We start from the raw sequence: 16,266 nt of genomic DNA on the forward strand, positions 1-16,266 counted from the left end.
ACTGCAACAAGGCAAAAACAGGGGGAGTCCTGCTCTGTTGACTCCTAATTAGTGTGTGGAAAGAGTCCTTTGTGATCCACAGATGAAAGGCCACTCTCTGGGGGATGTCATTACCGTGATGAGTTTCGCCATCTATAAAATGGACTTTAATGAGGCTGCTTGTTTACGGAGTGCCTGAGATGAAAAGGGTGTGACGGGCAGGATGCTGATGAGTCTTGGCTTGGGAGCCAGCCTGAGGTTCCATGAGGGGAAGCCTCCTTCCTTCGCTCACTCTGGCCCCAGCCGGCCAGAAAGGAGCATTGGCCAGTTCTGTGGGGACAGAACGGGGGTGAGAATGGAGAGAAGGGAGGGGGGTAGGGATAAGAAAAGGAGGTGATTGGTGGCCCACAAAGCTACATCTGAAAGGGAGGGAAGCCCAGGAGGGAAAGCAGAGGATTAGGCCCGTGTGTGTGTGTGTGTGTGTGTGTGTGTGTGTGTATGTGTGTGTCTGTGTTTCTGTGTGTGTGTCTCTGTGTGTTTCTGCTTGTGTGTCTGTGTGTGTCTGTGTGTTTCTACCCGTGTGTGTCTATGTGTGTGTGTGTCTCTGTGTGTGTTTCTGTGTGTGTGTCTCTCTGTGTGTCTGTGTGTATGTCTCTGTGTGTGTCTGTGGACGTCTGTGTGTGTGTTTCTGTGCGTGTGTGTCTCTGTGCGTGTCTGTGTGTGTGTAAAGTACGGGGTCCTGTGCCTGAAGAACCCTTCATTGTTACTGGTGTGTGTGTCTGTGTGTCTGTGTGTGTGTCTGTGTGTGTGTGTGTCTGTGTGTGTGTGTGTGTCTGTGTGTGTGTGTGTGTCTGTGTGTGTGTGTGTCTGTGTGTGTGTGTGTCTGTGTGTGTGTGTGCCTATGTGCATTCATCACCAAGGTGGACAGATAAGGTCCTAGCCTTGAGGTCAGGAAGAAACCATGTGTTTCTACTCCAAATTCCAAGAATTCATTAAGCTGAAGCTGAAATTAGTTATGGCTCAGGTGATGTGACTGTTCCAGTTTTCAGCCAGCGCCCTGTGGAGCCCCTCCAGGTTTCAGATGCCTGGACTAGGGAAGAGGAAGGGGAGGGACCAGGCTGGGGCACACAGCACCCCTCCCCCTTCAACCTAAACCCCACCTCGTGGGCTGTTTTTACTTTAGACTTCCTTACAAGATTTCATTGGAAGAGATTTCAATGGCTTACAAATGCTTGTAAAACACAGTCTGGAGGCAGGAAAAAAAATAAAGGAAATGCAAAGGGCTCTCCCAGTGTCAGAATAGCATACTTGTAAGGAACACAAACCTTAGGGACAGATGGCCTGGCTCTTAGCTTTGTGATCTTGAGCAAACTGCCTCACATCTCTGTGTTGGTTCCTGAATAGTAAAGTGTGGGTTAAAAATAGTAGCTGCTGGCCAGGTGCAGTGGCTCGCGCCTGTAATCCCAGCACTTTGGGAGGCCAAGGTGGGCCGATCACGAGGTCAGGAGTTTGAGACCAGCCTGGCCAACATGGTGAAACCCTGTCTCTACTAAAAAATACAAGAACTAGCTGGGTGTGGTGGCACATGCCTGTAGTCCCAGCTACTCAGGAGGCTGAGGCAAGAGAATCGCTAGAACCCGGGAGGTGGAGGTTGCAGTGAGCCGAGATTACACCATTGCACTCCATCCTGGGCAACAGAGTGAGACTCCATCTCAAAAAAAAAACAAGTAGCTGTGTTTTGGGGTTGCTGTGAGAATTTCATGAGTTCATCCGTGTAAAGTGTGGGGTGCTGTGCCTGAAGCACCCGTCATTGTTACTGGGAACCTTTACTCCCCCTATCAAATGTGTCAGGTACAATACCTGACACTTACTTCCACAGATGCTTCTTTTTATTTTTAATTTTTATTTATTATTATTATTATTATTTAGAGACAGGATCTCACTATGTTGCCCAGGCTGGCCTCTCCTGACTTGAGCAATTCTCCTACCTCGACCTCCCAAAGTGTGGGGATTACAGGTGTGAGCCACCATGCCCGACCCACAGACACTTCTTTGTGAAATCCTCTACAAATATATGCTGACCCATTGCACCGATAAGGACATCAAGGCCTGGGGAGGGAAGTGGAAGAATCACATATGGAGTCCCAGCTTAGGTCTGCAAGCCAGGGCTTCCTGCTGCTACTCTCAGGACTAGAAGGGAGGGGCTGTTTCTCAGGCAGCTGCTGTCCCCGCACTGAGGTCAGTCCTTTACACTCTGGCCTTCTCCACCTTGCTCTGTCCATCTGGGCGAGCAACCAGCTCAAGATACGAGCTCATCAACCCCCAAACAACAGGAGCAGGAGGTCCCCACAGTGACTGATAAAGGCTGTGACTGATCCATTGTGAAGGGGCCCTGGTAGCCAAGGACAGGATTAAAGTTTCTTTAAACTGTGCCCATTCACTCTAGGTTAGTGTTTCTCCAAAGGTGATCTCTGGATCTTCCATTTCAGAACCTTCAGGGGCTCTCATTGAAATACGGATTTCAGCCCTGCACAGTGGCTCACACCTGCAATCCCAGCACTTTGGGAGGCTGAGGCAGGCAGATTGCTTGAGGCCAGGAGTTTGGGACCAGCTCAGCAAACATGGCCAAACCCTGTCTCTACTAAAAATACAAAAATTAGCCAGACATGGTGTCGCATGCCTGTAATCCCAACTACTTGGCAGGCTGAGGCACAAGAATCGCTTGAACTCTGGAGGTAGAGGTTGCAGTGAGCCGAGATCGCATGCCACTGCACTCCAGCCTGGGCAACTAAGTGAGACTCTGTCTCAAAAAATAAAATAAATAAATAAATAAATAAATAAATAAATAAATAAATAAATAAAATACAGATTTCTTGGCCTCAAAAGGATTAAATTCCAACCTCTAGAGAAGAGGCCCATCTCATGGTAAATTGCTTTTGGGGAAAAAAAAGAAAAGAGGCTGGGCGCGGTGGCTGATGCCTGTAATCCCAGCACTTTGGGAGACCAAGACTGGTGGATCACAAGGTCAACAGATTGAGACCATCCTGGCCAACATGGTGAAACCCCATCTCTACTAAAAATACAAAAATTAGCTGGGCATGGTGGCACGTGCCTATAGTCCCAGTTACTCGGGAGGCTGAGGCAGGAGAATCGCTTGAACCTGGGAGGTGGAGGTTGCAGTGAGCCGAGATTGCGCCACTGCACTCCAGCCCAGGCGACAGAGCGAGACTCTGTCTCAAAAGAAAAAAGAAAAGAAAAAGCCGAGCGGGGTGGCTCATGCCTATAATCCCAGCTCTTTGGGAGGCCGAGGTGGGCAGATCACCTGAGGTCACGAGTTCGAGACCAGCTTGGCCAACATGGTGAAACCCCATCTCTACTAATAATACAAAAATGAGCCGGGCATGGTGGCAGGTGCCTGTAATCCCAGTCACTCAGGAGGCTGAGGCAGGAGAATTGCTTGAACCCGGGAGGCAGAGGTTGCAGTGAGCTAAGATCACACCACTGCACTCCAGCCTGGGCAACAGAGTGAGACTCTGTCTCAAAAAAAAAAGAAAAAGTAGAGAAGCAGCCCCACTATCTAAATGTAGCAAGCACCCAGGAGATTCTGGTCTTCCAAAGGTAGAGATCCCTGGATTCATGCCCTGTGTGGGGTGTGTGAGGGATGGGCTTGTTCATCGGACCTTCTCCTGGCCTCTAGGCTCAGGGTTGAGCCCCCCGCCTAGAACCCTGGTTCCAGAATAGTGAGGCCTTTTCTGCCTGAGGCCCAAACCCACTTCACGTCGCAAAACCCTGCCTGGCATGAGTGGATACTCAAGCCCCAGGAAGCTGTCCTGAACTGAGCTGCATTTGCCGATCCCGGGTGGGGCTCTTGCCTACTTATCTCCTGTGTGTAATTTTGCTCTTTCTTCTATTCCCTTTTGCTATGACCTCTTCTCCAACCCTTTCTGTCCTTAGTTACCCTTTTCCCACCTGAAAAATGCAGGGGCTGCTCTGGTACTTCTCCTAGATCCTTTCTTACAAAATATTTAAGGAGCTGAGTAACCAGTAACTGCTGTCCCTTTTTGGAGATGCAGCAACCTCTCCCTGCCACACACACAGCTTCGAAGTGATTTATGGAGAGGGATGCAGGTGGCTACTGGAAGGAGTTGTGTGCACCAAGGAGGCTTTCTATGTCTCAGCAAGAACAGCCAGAAATTGCCTTGCCACGGACTAGACTCTGGCTCTCTTCCCTACCAGAGGCTGCCAAAAAAGGAATGCTAGGGTGGGCCAGTTGAAAAGATAATTCCTAAGAAAGTGAGAGGAATATAAAATCTAAGAGGAGGGCCTAGTGCTGTGCTCCTGTAGTCTGAGTTACTCAGGATCTGAGGCGGGAGGATCACTTGAGCCCAGGAGTTCGAGTCCAGCCAGGGCAACATAGCAAGACTCCATCTTAAAAAAAAAAAGATCTGAGAGGAATTTGTTGAGAGATGTTTTATAAAAAGAAAACATGAGAAGTGAGCTTCATCTGTTAATTTGTTGTAAATGTTCTGATGTAAGATGAAGGTGGAATGCGATCTAATGATACGGGTCCAATTTAGTGCAGGTGTAAGCCTGTATTGAGGTATAAGCCTGTTAGATCTCATTCCTCAAAAAGTGCCCCCTTAATACAGGTATAAAGGATTGTACTTCTCCCAGAACCCTTCACGTTGCAAAACTTGGCCTGGCAAGAGTGGATTATACCTATATTAAGGGCGTGTGTGTGTGTGTGTGTGTGTGTGTTTGAGACTCTGTCAGCTCACTGCAACCCCCGCCTCCCCGGTTCAAGTGATTCTCCTGCCTCAGCCTCCTAAGTAGCTAGCATTGCAGGGGTGTACCACCACACCCAGATAATTTTTGTATGTTTAATAGAAACAGGGTTTTGCCATGTTGTCCAGACTGGTCTCGAACTCCTGACCTCAGAGATAAGGGGTACTTTTTGAGGAATGAGCAGGAAGCAGTGGAATGGAGTGAGGGCCTGGGGTTTGCTGTTGGATTCACCTGGGGATCAGTATAGGCCCATCACAAGCTGTGTGGCCTTAGGAAAGTTACTTCATCTCTCTGAGCCTCCATGTCCCTATTAATAAAATGGTGACAATCACAAAACCACATGGGTTTGTGGTGAAGACCTAATGAAGTCATAATGTAGTATGCCTGGCATAGTTGAGTGTCCCATAGTCCATGATTCCCTGTCTTTCTGGACAGCTCAAAACTGATGGTACAAGGGGGTACAGGACTTCTAGGCAAAGTCATTGATCAAAAGACAAATGCAGGTTCCAGTCTTCAGGTATGAAGAAGGAAAAGAAGACGGGTGATTATGAACAATGATGAGGCACTAAATAGCTTATAAAAATACATGATAATAAACTGCTCCAGTCTGGGCCTAGGCATTTATCCAACCAGCAGCAGCTTTGAGTCTGTTCAAATGTTCAAATTCATCCTCAATAGCGGCCTATCTAAGAGGCTATCTTTCTCTCTACCTGCTCATTTTTTTATTTTTATTTTTTCTTCTTCTTTTTTGAGATGGAGTCTTGCTCTGTTGCCCAGGCTAGAGTGCAGTGGTGCAATCTTGGCTTACTGCAACCTCCGCCTCCTGGGTTCAAGTGATTCTCCTGCCTCAGCCTCCTGAGTAGCTGGGATTACAGGTGCATGCCACCACGCCTGGCTAACTTTTGTATTTTTAGTAGAGACGGGGTTTCATCATGTTGGTCAGGCTGGTCTCAAACTCCTGACCTTGTAATCCGCCTGCCTTGGCCTCCCAAAGTGCTGGGATAATTACAGGCGTTGAGCCACTGTGCCTGGCTTTTTTTTTTTTTTTTTTTTTTTTAAATAGAGATGGGGGTCTTGCTGTGTTGACAAGGCTGGTCTTGAACTCCTGGCCTCAAGTGATCCTCCCATCTTGGCCTCCCAAAGTGCTGTGAGTGTAGTGACGAGATCACCGCAGCCTCAACCTCCCACACTCAAGTGCTCCTCCCACTGCAGGCTCCTGAGGACTACAGGTGCATACCACCATGCCCTGCTAATTTTTGTTTTTTGTAGAGACAGTCTCACTATGTTATTCAACCTGTTTTCAAACTCCTGGGCTCAAATAATCCTCCTGCCCTGGCCTCCCAAAGTGCTGGATTACAGGAGTGAGCCACTGCATCTAGCTTCTACTTGCTAATTTTCTGCAGGAAAGTTCAGTAATTTCAACAACAATAATATCAACCACATGGATAGCAATGATGAAGGTGCCATGACCCGGGCTGTGTGATGGGTGACCATGGTCTCACTGAATCCTCTAGACCTTCTGAAGTGGTGGTGTGACTCCCAGTCGCCATCTTCAGATGCCGGTGCTTGGAGGTCACCTTGCCCAGAGTCACGCAGCAGCAATGTGGCACCGCCAGGACTCGGATCCAGGCCTGACTGGGGGTGGGGAGGGCTGGAGGGCACTCTATCATGTGAATGTCAGAGAAAACGTCTGCAGGATAAACCTGCAGGGAAAGGGGGAGCAGGAGAGGAAGAAAGAGTCTGAAAAACTCTAAGGACTGCGTAATAAACATCCGCCTCTGAATCATCCACTCTGTCTCTGAAATGAAGAAAGGAACAACCAGCAACAAGAAAGCAGATGAGGAAGCTCTGCATCAGGGGCTGGATGGTGCTTTAATCTCTTGCTGTCACATGATCCTTGTGATCTCTGTGACTCTCCAAAGAAGCCAAACACTTTACAATCGGATTAAAAACTAAACCAAACCTTGCAGGCTGGGAGAATGTGAAGCTGGCAAGGTCAGAGGATTAAACCCAAATGCCCAGAGCAAAATTTCACCATGACAGCCTGTTTGTGCAGGGTGGCTGGGGTGTGCCCGCCTGGCGGCGGTGCCAGGGCTGAAAGGGCAACGCGCCTTCGCAGGCAGCATCCTCAAGTGTTAGACCCGCTGCCACAGGCCCCCAGAGTGGGAAGACATGAGGGACAGACAGGCTGACATCAAACCTGACCACCAGGGGCGACAGCATTGACCCTGCAGCGAGCACAAGACTCAAGTGGTCTGGAAGGAAGGGGAAGGAGTTTCCTGGATGAGAGTGTGGGGATTAAAGAAGGCCACTGAGCTTTCTGCACAGGCACTCACTGCAGGATCAGCAGCGGAGACGGGAGGCCAGGACAGAGCCGCGCTGATGGCTGTAGCCCGGCTGTTTGGTGCCTACACAAGCAGCCCCTCTCACCTCTCAGGTAGCACAGTGCCTCTTCCTCTCAGGCCACACTAAAGAGGATTTATCTGCAGGGTGTCGTGGCCCATGTCCTATAATCCCAATGCTTTGGGTGGCCTAGGTGGGAGGATCTCTTGAGCACAGGAGTTTGAGACTAGCCTGGGCAACATGGTAAAACCTCGTCTCTATGAAAAAAAATAAGTAGAATGTTAGCTGGGCATGGTGGCGTACGTCTGAGGTGGGAGGCTCAGTTGAGCCCAGGAGGTTGAGGCGGCAGTGAGCCATGTGTGTGCCACTACACTCTAGCCTGGGCAACAGAGCAAGAGCCTGTTTCAAAAATAAAATAAAAATAAGGTGCGAATAAAGAGGCTTTTTCTTTTTTTCTTTTTATTTGAATGAAGTCTCGCTCTGTTGCCAGGCTAGAGTGCAGTGGCACCATCTCGGCTCACTACAACCTCCGCCTCCCGGGTTCAAGCGATTCTCCTGCCTCAGCCTCCCAAGTAGCTGGGACTACCGATGTGCACCACCACGCCCAGCTTTTTTATTTTATTTTATTTTATTTTATTTTATTTTTTGTACTTTTAGTAGAGACGGGGTTTCATCATGTTGACCAGGATGGTCTCAATCTCTTGACCTCATGATCTGCCTGTCTTGGCTCCCAAAGTGCTGAGATTACAGCTGTGAGCCACTGCGCCTGACCTTTAAAGAGGCTTTTTCTACTATCATGTAGAAAGTGGGAGAAAAAATATGCTGCAAAACAAGATCTCCTGCAGTTCTGGAAGCCAGAGTAGGAAGGAAGAAAGAAAAGAAAGAAGGAAGGAGGAAGGCCTTAAATTTAGAAAGAAAATCAATTAGCAATTGTTTTCTACAAAGAAATGGTTCAGGCCAGGCACAGTGGCTCACGCCTATAATCCCAGAATTTTGGGAGGCCAAGGCGGGCCAATCACGAGGTCAGGAGTTCGAGACCAGCCTGGCCAACATGGTGAAACCCCGTCTCTACTAAAAATACAAAAAATTCACTGGGCATGGTGGCAGGCGCCTGTAATCTCAGTTACTCAGGAAGCTAAGGCAGGAGAATTGCTTGAACCCGGAAAGCAGAGGTTGAGTGAACTGGGATCGCGCCACTGCACTCCCAGGCCACAGTGCAAGACTCTGCCTCAAAAAAGAAAAAAAAAAAGTTCGAATTTACCACAGCTTTTTTTAACTAGAAACTGCAACCGCCCTCCATATCCGTAGGTTCATCCTCAGATTCAACCAACAACGTCTGGAAAATATTTGGGAGAAAAATATATATGACAATTTAAAATAATACAAATTAAAAATGCAGTATAACAACTATTTACATTAGGCCGAGTGCGGTGGCTCACGCCTGTAATCCCAGCACTTTGGGAGGCCGAGGCGGGTGGATCGCTTGAGGTCAGGAGTTGGAGATCAGCCTGGGTAACGTGACGAAACCCTGTCTCTACTAAAATTACAAAAAGTTAGCCAGGCGTGGTGGCACGTACCTATAGTCCAGCTACTCAGGAGGCTGAGGGCTGAGGCATGAGAACTGCTTGAACGCTGGTGGGTGGAGGTTGCAGTGCCATTGCACTCCAGCCTGGGCGATAGAAGGATGCTCGGTCTCAAAAAAAAAAAAAACTATTTACATAGTATTTACATTGTATTAGGTATTATAGGTAATCTAGTGATGATTTAAAGTATATCAGAGTAGCGGGGCATGGTGGCTCATGCCTGTAATCCCAGCATCTCAGGAAGCAGGAGGATGGCTTGGACCTAGGAGTTGAAAGCTGCGGTGAGCTGTAATCGTGCCACTGCACTCACTTAGCCTGAGCGACAGAACAAGACCCTATCTCTAAAAGAAACAAAATATGCAAGAGAAAGTGCATGGGTTACATGCAAATACTATGCCATTTTATACCAGAGAACAGAGCAGGATTTTGGTATCTTCAGGGAGTCCTGGAACCAATTCCGCTCCATTTAAGCATTTGTTTGGAGATCCTTAGCTAGCAGTGCAAATGGGCACAGAAACTTAAAATTCAAGACATTTGGTCATCCACAAAAGACTGCTGAATTCCCAGACCAGCATAACAATAGTGTAGGTCACTGGGGAGGGGAAACAGTTCATGAATATGTAAATCAATGGAAATTTTGTTTCAGGAAAAATCAGAGAGAGTTCTACTCAATATACTGGAAGACAAACTTAGAGAACTCACACACACACACGTATCCCAAACCCCAGGGTGGATGGTGCAAGAATATAAAGGTGACAGAAAAACAGAGATCCACAATGAGTTGTCTATGCATCCTAAAAATCCTTTTCCCCCAGGAACAACTGCCTTTCTGCAAAACAATCCTCAGAGCCACTGACAGAGGCTGAGAGCAACACAAAATTGCAGAATGAGCACTGAATTTGGAGGACAGTCCTCAGGTATAAACTCCAAATTCCCGCCTCACTCCCATCCTAATTTGACCTCGTGCAAGTGCCGTAACCTAAGTTGTTGTTGTTTTTATTTTGTTTTTTTGTTTTTTTTTTTTTTGAGACAGATTCTCCTCGCTCTGTCACCTAAGCTAAGTGTGGTGGCGCCATCTCAGCTCACTGTAACCTCTGCCTCCTGGGTCCAAGCGATTCTCCTGCCTCGGTCTCCCGAGTAGCTGAGACTACAGGTGTGCACCACCACCCGAACTAATTTTTGTACTTTTTGTAGAGATAGGGTTTCGTCATGTTTCCCAGGCTGGTCTCGAACTCCTGGACTCATGTGATCCACCCACCTGAGCCTCCTAAAGTGTTGTAATTACAGGAATGAGCCACTGCGCCTGGCCACGGATTCATGTTCTTAACTTAAAACAAGGTTCATAGAATTGTAAGGCGGGAAAGATATTTAAATATTTACTGAGAGCACAATGGTGCACACCTGTAGTCCCAACTACTTAGGATTTGAAGCTGGAGGATCACTTGAACCCAGGAGTTCGAGGCCAGCTTGGGCAGGCAACATAGTGAGACTCTGTCTCTAAAAAACAAAACAAAGTATTTCCTGAGCACCAAGCCCTGTTTTAGGCAATGGGGACATACAGTAAACAAAACAAAGGTCTGCATTCATGGAGCTTATAACTGAGATGGCAAGATGAACACTAAACACACACAGAAGTCAATGCAGAGTGTATCAGATGGTGTTAAGAAGGGAGTGGGGAGAGTCGGGGAGGCTGCTGTTTTATTTAGGGTGATCTGGGGAGGCTCTTGTTAAGAAGACTTGAGGCAGGGCTGGGCGCAGTGCCTCACACCTGTAATTCCAGCAGTTTGGGAGGCGGATCACAAGGTCAAGAAATCAAAACCATCCTGGCCAACATGGTGAAACCCCATCTCTACTAAAAATACAAAAATTAGCTGGGCATGAAGGTGTGGGCCTGTAGTCCCAGCTACTCAGGAGACTGAGGCAGGAGAATCGCTTGAACCCAGGAGGTGGAGGTTGCAGTGAGCCGAGATCGCACCACTGCACTCCAGCCTGGCAACACAGTGAGACTCCATCTCAAAAAAGAAAAGAAAAGGCCGAGCGTGGTGGCTCATGCCTGTAGTCGTGGTGGCTCACGCCTGTAGTCCCAGCACTTTGGGAGGCCAAGGCAGAGAGAACTCCTGAGGTCAGGCGTTCGAGCCCAGCCTGGCCTGCATGGTAAAACCCTGTCTGTAGTAAAAAATACAAAAAATAAAAAATAAAAAAGACATGAGGCAGTCATGCAAATATCTGAGGAAAAAGGTTTCCTGACAGAAGGAACAGCAAAAGCAGAGACCCTGAGGCAGGGACTTTTTGTGGAGTTCATGTAATGAGGAGACCAGTGTGGCAAGCAGGGGTGAAGAGGTGTTCAAATAGGAGGATGCAGGAAATATCTGGTTTTCACCCGGAGTGAGCTGGAAAGCCGCGGAAAGGCTATAGTTGGCTTCTGTTTGAAAGGTTTGCTTAGTCTGCTGTGAGAAATAGAGGTTGGAAGGATCAAGGGCCTGAAAAGAGAGACCAATTAGAGGCTACTGAAATAGTCCAGGCAGAAGATGATGGCTGTTTCAATGTGACAATGGGGGTAGGAAGACTGAGATGTGAATGGGAGAGGGGTGCGTTTTGAAGGTAGGTCTAGCAGAATTTGTTAGAGTCTTAACTGTGGGTATGAGAGAAAAGAGTCATTGATAACTCTAGTGTATTTGGCCTGAGCACCTAGAAGAATGGAGCTGCCACTAACTGAAATGAGCAAAACCACAGGAAGAACTAGGTTGGCAGAGAATAAAACAAGAGTTCAGTTTGGGCTAAGTTTGAGAAGTCTATTGGATATATTGGTCTATTGGTTTGGATGTGCTCACCCAGGGACTAGGCACAGAGGGAGAAGAGAAGAGTTCAAGGACTCCGGGTTTAGACATTAAGGAGATGAGAAGCAAAGAAGACCACAAGGAGTGGTCAGTGGGGTAGGAGAAAACACCAGGTCCCCAGTGAGTCTGTGCCACGGGTTGGCAAGTTGGCCCATAAAGGGCCACATAGTAAATATTTTTGGCTTTGTGGACCATGTGGTCTCTGTTGCCACCTCTCAGCGCTGCCATTACAGTTCAAAAGCAGTCATAGACAATATGGAAGTGAATGGATATGGTTGTTCCAGTAAAGCTTTACTGGATTTGGGCTGCAGGCTGTAGTTTGTCAAACCTTGGTGAACCCACGTAGCGCCCAAGAGTTGTGCAATGAGGAGAAAGAACGGTAGCCATGGTGCTCTGGAAGCCAGGAGGACAAAGTGTTGCCAAGGGGAGCGATCAGTGGTATCAAAGTGGCTGACAGTTTGAGTCAGATGAAGAAAGAGAAGCAGCCATTGACTATGGGAACACAGAGATCACGATGGCCTCAGCAGGAGCACTTTGCCTGGTAAGAGCAAAAGCCTGATGAAAGTGAGCTCTAAATTGCAAGCATGGGCATGAGCAGAAACGACTCTTTCGAAGAGTTTTTTTAGGACTCATTCACTGGTGGAAACTGAGCATTTTTCCATTGTTTCAAGTAACTTGTGCTCTTTGGATTTGCAAGAAAAACAGCCTTAAGATCTAGAGTTAAGTCAGAAGCCATCAAAATATGGTTAAGAAGCTGGGCGTGGTGGCTCACGCCTGTAATCCCAGCACTTTGGGAGGCCAAGGCAGGCAGATCACTTGAGGTCAGCAGTTCAAGACCAGCCTGGTCAACATGGTAAAATCCCTGTCTCTACCAAAATTACAAAAATTAGCTGGGCATGGTGGCGGGTGCCTGTAATCTCAGCTACTTGGGAGGCTGAGACAGGAGAATCTTTTGAACCTGGGAGGCGGAGGTTGCAGTGAGCCGAGATCATACCACTGCACTCCAGCCTGGGTGACAGAGTGAGATTCCTTCTCTTTTTGTTTTTTAATTTTTTTTTTTTTCCAGACACAGTCTTACTCTGTTGCCTAGGCTGGTGTGCAGTGGCATGATCTTGGCTCACTGCAGCCTTGAGATTCCTTCTCTAAAATAATAAAATAAAATAAATATAAGGTTAAGATTTGATGGTGTGGTCCCAGGCATTATTTATTTTATTGCACCTTTATTGCAAATCCCAAACACCCAGTGCCTATTTATCTGTATGCTGCCCTGTGATAAAAAGTCTTTTTTTTTTTTTTGAGACAAGGTCTCAGTCTGTCACCCAGGCTGGAGTACAGTGGTACGATCTTGACTTACTGCAACCTCCGCCTCCCAGGTTCAAAAGATTCTCCTGTCTCAGCCTCCCAAGTAGCTGAGATTACAGGCACCTGCCACCATGCCCAGCTAATTTTTGTAATTTTGGTAGAGACAAGGATTTTACCGTGTTGACCAGGCTGGTCTTGAACTGCTGACCTCAAGTGATCCGCCTGCCTTGGCCTCCCAAAGTGCTGGGATTTGCAGGCACGCACCACGCCTGGCTAATTTTTGTATTTTTAATAATTTTTTGTAATTTTATAATTTTGTATTTTAAAGATGAGGTTTCACCATGTTGTCCAGGCTGGTCTCGAACTCCTGACCTCAAGGTGATCTGCCTGCCTTGGCCTCCCCAGCTGCTGGGATTACAGGCGTGAACCACTGCACCCGGCCCGAGAAAGTCTTGAGACAACTGTCCGCATCTTGGTTAGAGGAAGTCCGTGCCTGGCCAAAATATTCCATTCTGAACTCAGACAGCAGCCTGCACATTCCTGCTGTCTACACAGCCAAGCACGTTTTTCATCAACTGGGGTGAGTTGGTGGCATGAGGATCCATCCAGTGAAAAAGCCAAAATTTATGCCATACTTTGTTTCCCAGCGAGCCCAAACTATTTCATATAAATTACCTCATTGATCTCCAAAGCCCTTGTGTGAGATTTAGATTTATTACTTTTTTTTCATCTTCACACCCAGTCTGTAGGGGGGCAATAAATATTACATTCTGCTGTTCATGATGCAGGACTGAGGACCAGGCCAGTGAACTTCGAGTTGTGGCTTTCACCTCTGAGCAGAGTCCTGGTGCGGGGAACTGAGTAGCAGAGGACTGGTCTCACAGACTGCCCTGGGCATGTGTCCTGGGCACACTCAACCTCAGATCTTGCCTGCTTGCGGGACCACATGGGGCATCCTACGATTTTGCTTTCTTCTGTACACCCCTTGCCAACCACAAATGGATTGGGAATGGAGCCCATCCCCGTTAGCCCGTGTCTATGTCTGGCATAGCATGATGAGCTGGGGCCAATCCTCTGCCTCTCTCGGGAAAGAGTCCCCCATCAGACACAAGGAGATGAGAGGAGCAGACACCCAGAGAGCCCCCATCATATTGATGGTGCAACTCTAAGGTGAAAATCCATGAATTTCTGGATGCAAGAGGTCCCTGGTGCTAGCTTGGATGCAGCTATTTTTTATATATAGCTGAGCGTGGTATTGGGCACCTGTAATCCCAGCTATTTGTGAGGCTGAGGCAGGAGAATCACTTGAACGTGGGAGGCGGAGGTTGCGGTAAGCCAAGATCCCACCACTATACTCCAACCTGGGCAACAGGAGATTCCATCTTAAAAACAAACAAACAAGGGCCAAATGTAGTGGCTCACGCCTGTAATCCCAGCACTTCGGGAGGCTGAAGCGGGTGGATCACCTGAGGTCAGGAGTTCGAGACTAGCCTGGCCAACATGGCAAAAACCCGTCTCTACTTTAGTAAACACACAAAAATTTAGCCAGGCACGGGGGAGGGCACCTGTAATCCCAGCTACTTGGGAGGCTGAGACAGGAGAATCTCTTGAACCTGGGAGGCAGAGGTTGCAGGGAGCCGAGATTGTGACATTGCACTCCAGCCTGGGCGACAAGAGCAAAACTCTGTCTCAGAAAAACAAAACCAAACCAACCAAAAAAAACCTCTGATGTAAGGAGTTTGAGGTCAGTCTGGGCAACATAGTGAGACCCCACCTCTACAAAAAAATAAAATTAGCTGGATGTAGCGGTGCACGCCTGTAGGCCCAGTTACTCGAGAGGCTGAGGTGGGAGGATCACTTGAGCCCAGGAGGTTGAGGCTGCAGTGAGAAGTGATGGTGCCACTATGCTCCAGCCTGCATGGCAAAGCACAATGTTGTCCAGGCTGGAGTGCAGTGGTACCGTCATGGCTCACTGTAGCCTCAAACTCCTGGGCTTAAGCAATCCTCACACCTCTGCCTCCCAAGTAACTGGGACCACAGGCACATGCCACCATGCCTTGCTCCTGGCTTGTTTTCCTTCTTCCAAAAGTTCTTATTATTCTAGATCATCTCTATTGTGTAGACCCAAAGACCCACCCTGCCCTAGATCTCAATTTGTTAATTTATTCAACATTCACTGGACACCTTCTATGAGCCCAACACCCTAGGCACTAAGGCCACAGGAGTGAATAAGTCAGACCCAATCTCTGCCCTTGAGGGCTACAATCTAAAAAGAAACAGACAATTAAACAAGCAAGTGCATTGTGATGTCCTGTGACCTAAGAGAGGAAACTGGGGGTAGAGGAAACCCCAGAGCAGGCAAAGCAACTTCTTGTCTTGAGGAAGTCATGGGGGCTTCCTGGAGAAAGTGGCCCCTAAGCTGAGGCTTGACAGGGAGTTGGGGTTACTCAAGGAGGAGGCAGAAGGGTGTTGGAGGCAATGGAAGCCACACGACTGAGCAAAGGCCAGACCAGGTCAAGGTCCTTGGAGCAATCGCATTAAAATGAGACACAATTCAGAGTCCAAAAATGCCCCAGTAGGAGACGGGACAGCACACGCTCCCAAGTCCCTGACTTACTCATCAAATTTTTTATTCTAAATGAAGCTTAGAATCCAGTCAGGACACCTCAGAGCAGACCTACATTTCCATCCTGAGCCCAGAGAATCTTTTGGCCGGAAACCAAAGCAAATTGAGAGCAGCCCATTCATGGGACCCCAGTCGACCACATCCACAGCAGAGAAAGAGGGGCTTGCGGCCCATAGACTCAGGGCTATGCCTGCTGGCAGCAGAGGAGAGAACACACCAGGGGCTGGAGACCCCAGGGGTCCCCCAGAAGAGGGGCGATGCTGTATTTCCCGAAGAGTTTTTTCTCCACCGACTTTCCTGGATGTATCTCTGGGGTCGAGTCCACCCATCTCGCCAGCCCAAAATGAGGAGACGCAAGATCCAGCCTTTATGTGTCAAAGGATCTATGTAGCAGTGGGGTTCAGCTGCTGCTCTGCATGGCTTTAGGGATTGCCAGCACGTGCTCCCCTTTTTCCTCCCATCACGGTCAGCGACGATTATGTTTGGTGCAAGCCAAAAATATTGCATTCCAGCCTGGGCAACAGAGTGAGACCCTGTCTTCAAAACAAACAACCAAACAAAAATTAGAGGGAGAGAGGGTCTTACTGTGTTGGCCAGGCTGATCTGGAAGTCCTAAGTTCGTGCCTTGGCCTCCCGAAGTGTCGGGATTATAGGCGTGAGCCACTATGCCTGGCCCCGTCTCTATTAAAACAACAAAAAAAGAAGAGTGAAGCAGGCTGGGTCTGCATTAGAAACGTCTGAAGTTCATACCATAGGTTAGTGAGGGGAAGACAGACCAGGTTCCATCCTAGGCTATAGGCCACAGAACTCA

The 16,266-nt window shown here is 48.2% G+C and overlaps 1 pseudogene; it reads right to left on the reverse strand.

Moving 5' to 3' along the window:
* The window catches only part of LOC126954461 (S-phase kinase-associated protein 1-like), a 48,093-nt pseudogene extending 34,244 nt beyond the window's left edge, over nt 1-13,849 (reverse strand).
* Nucleotides 13,850-16,266: the final 2,417 nt, after the last annotated feature.

The sequence above is a fragment of the Macaca thibetana genome, chromosome 5 (assembly GCF_024542745.1).
Source record: "Macaca thibetana thibetana isolate TM-01 chromosome 5, ASM2454274v1, whole genome shotgun sequence".
Classification (NCBI taxonomy): domain Eukaryota; kingdom Metazoa; phylum Chordata; class Mammalia; order Primates; family Cercopithecidae; genus Macaca; species Macaca thibetana.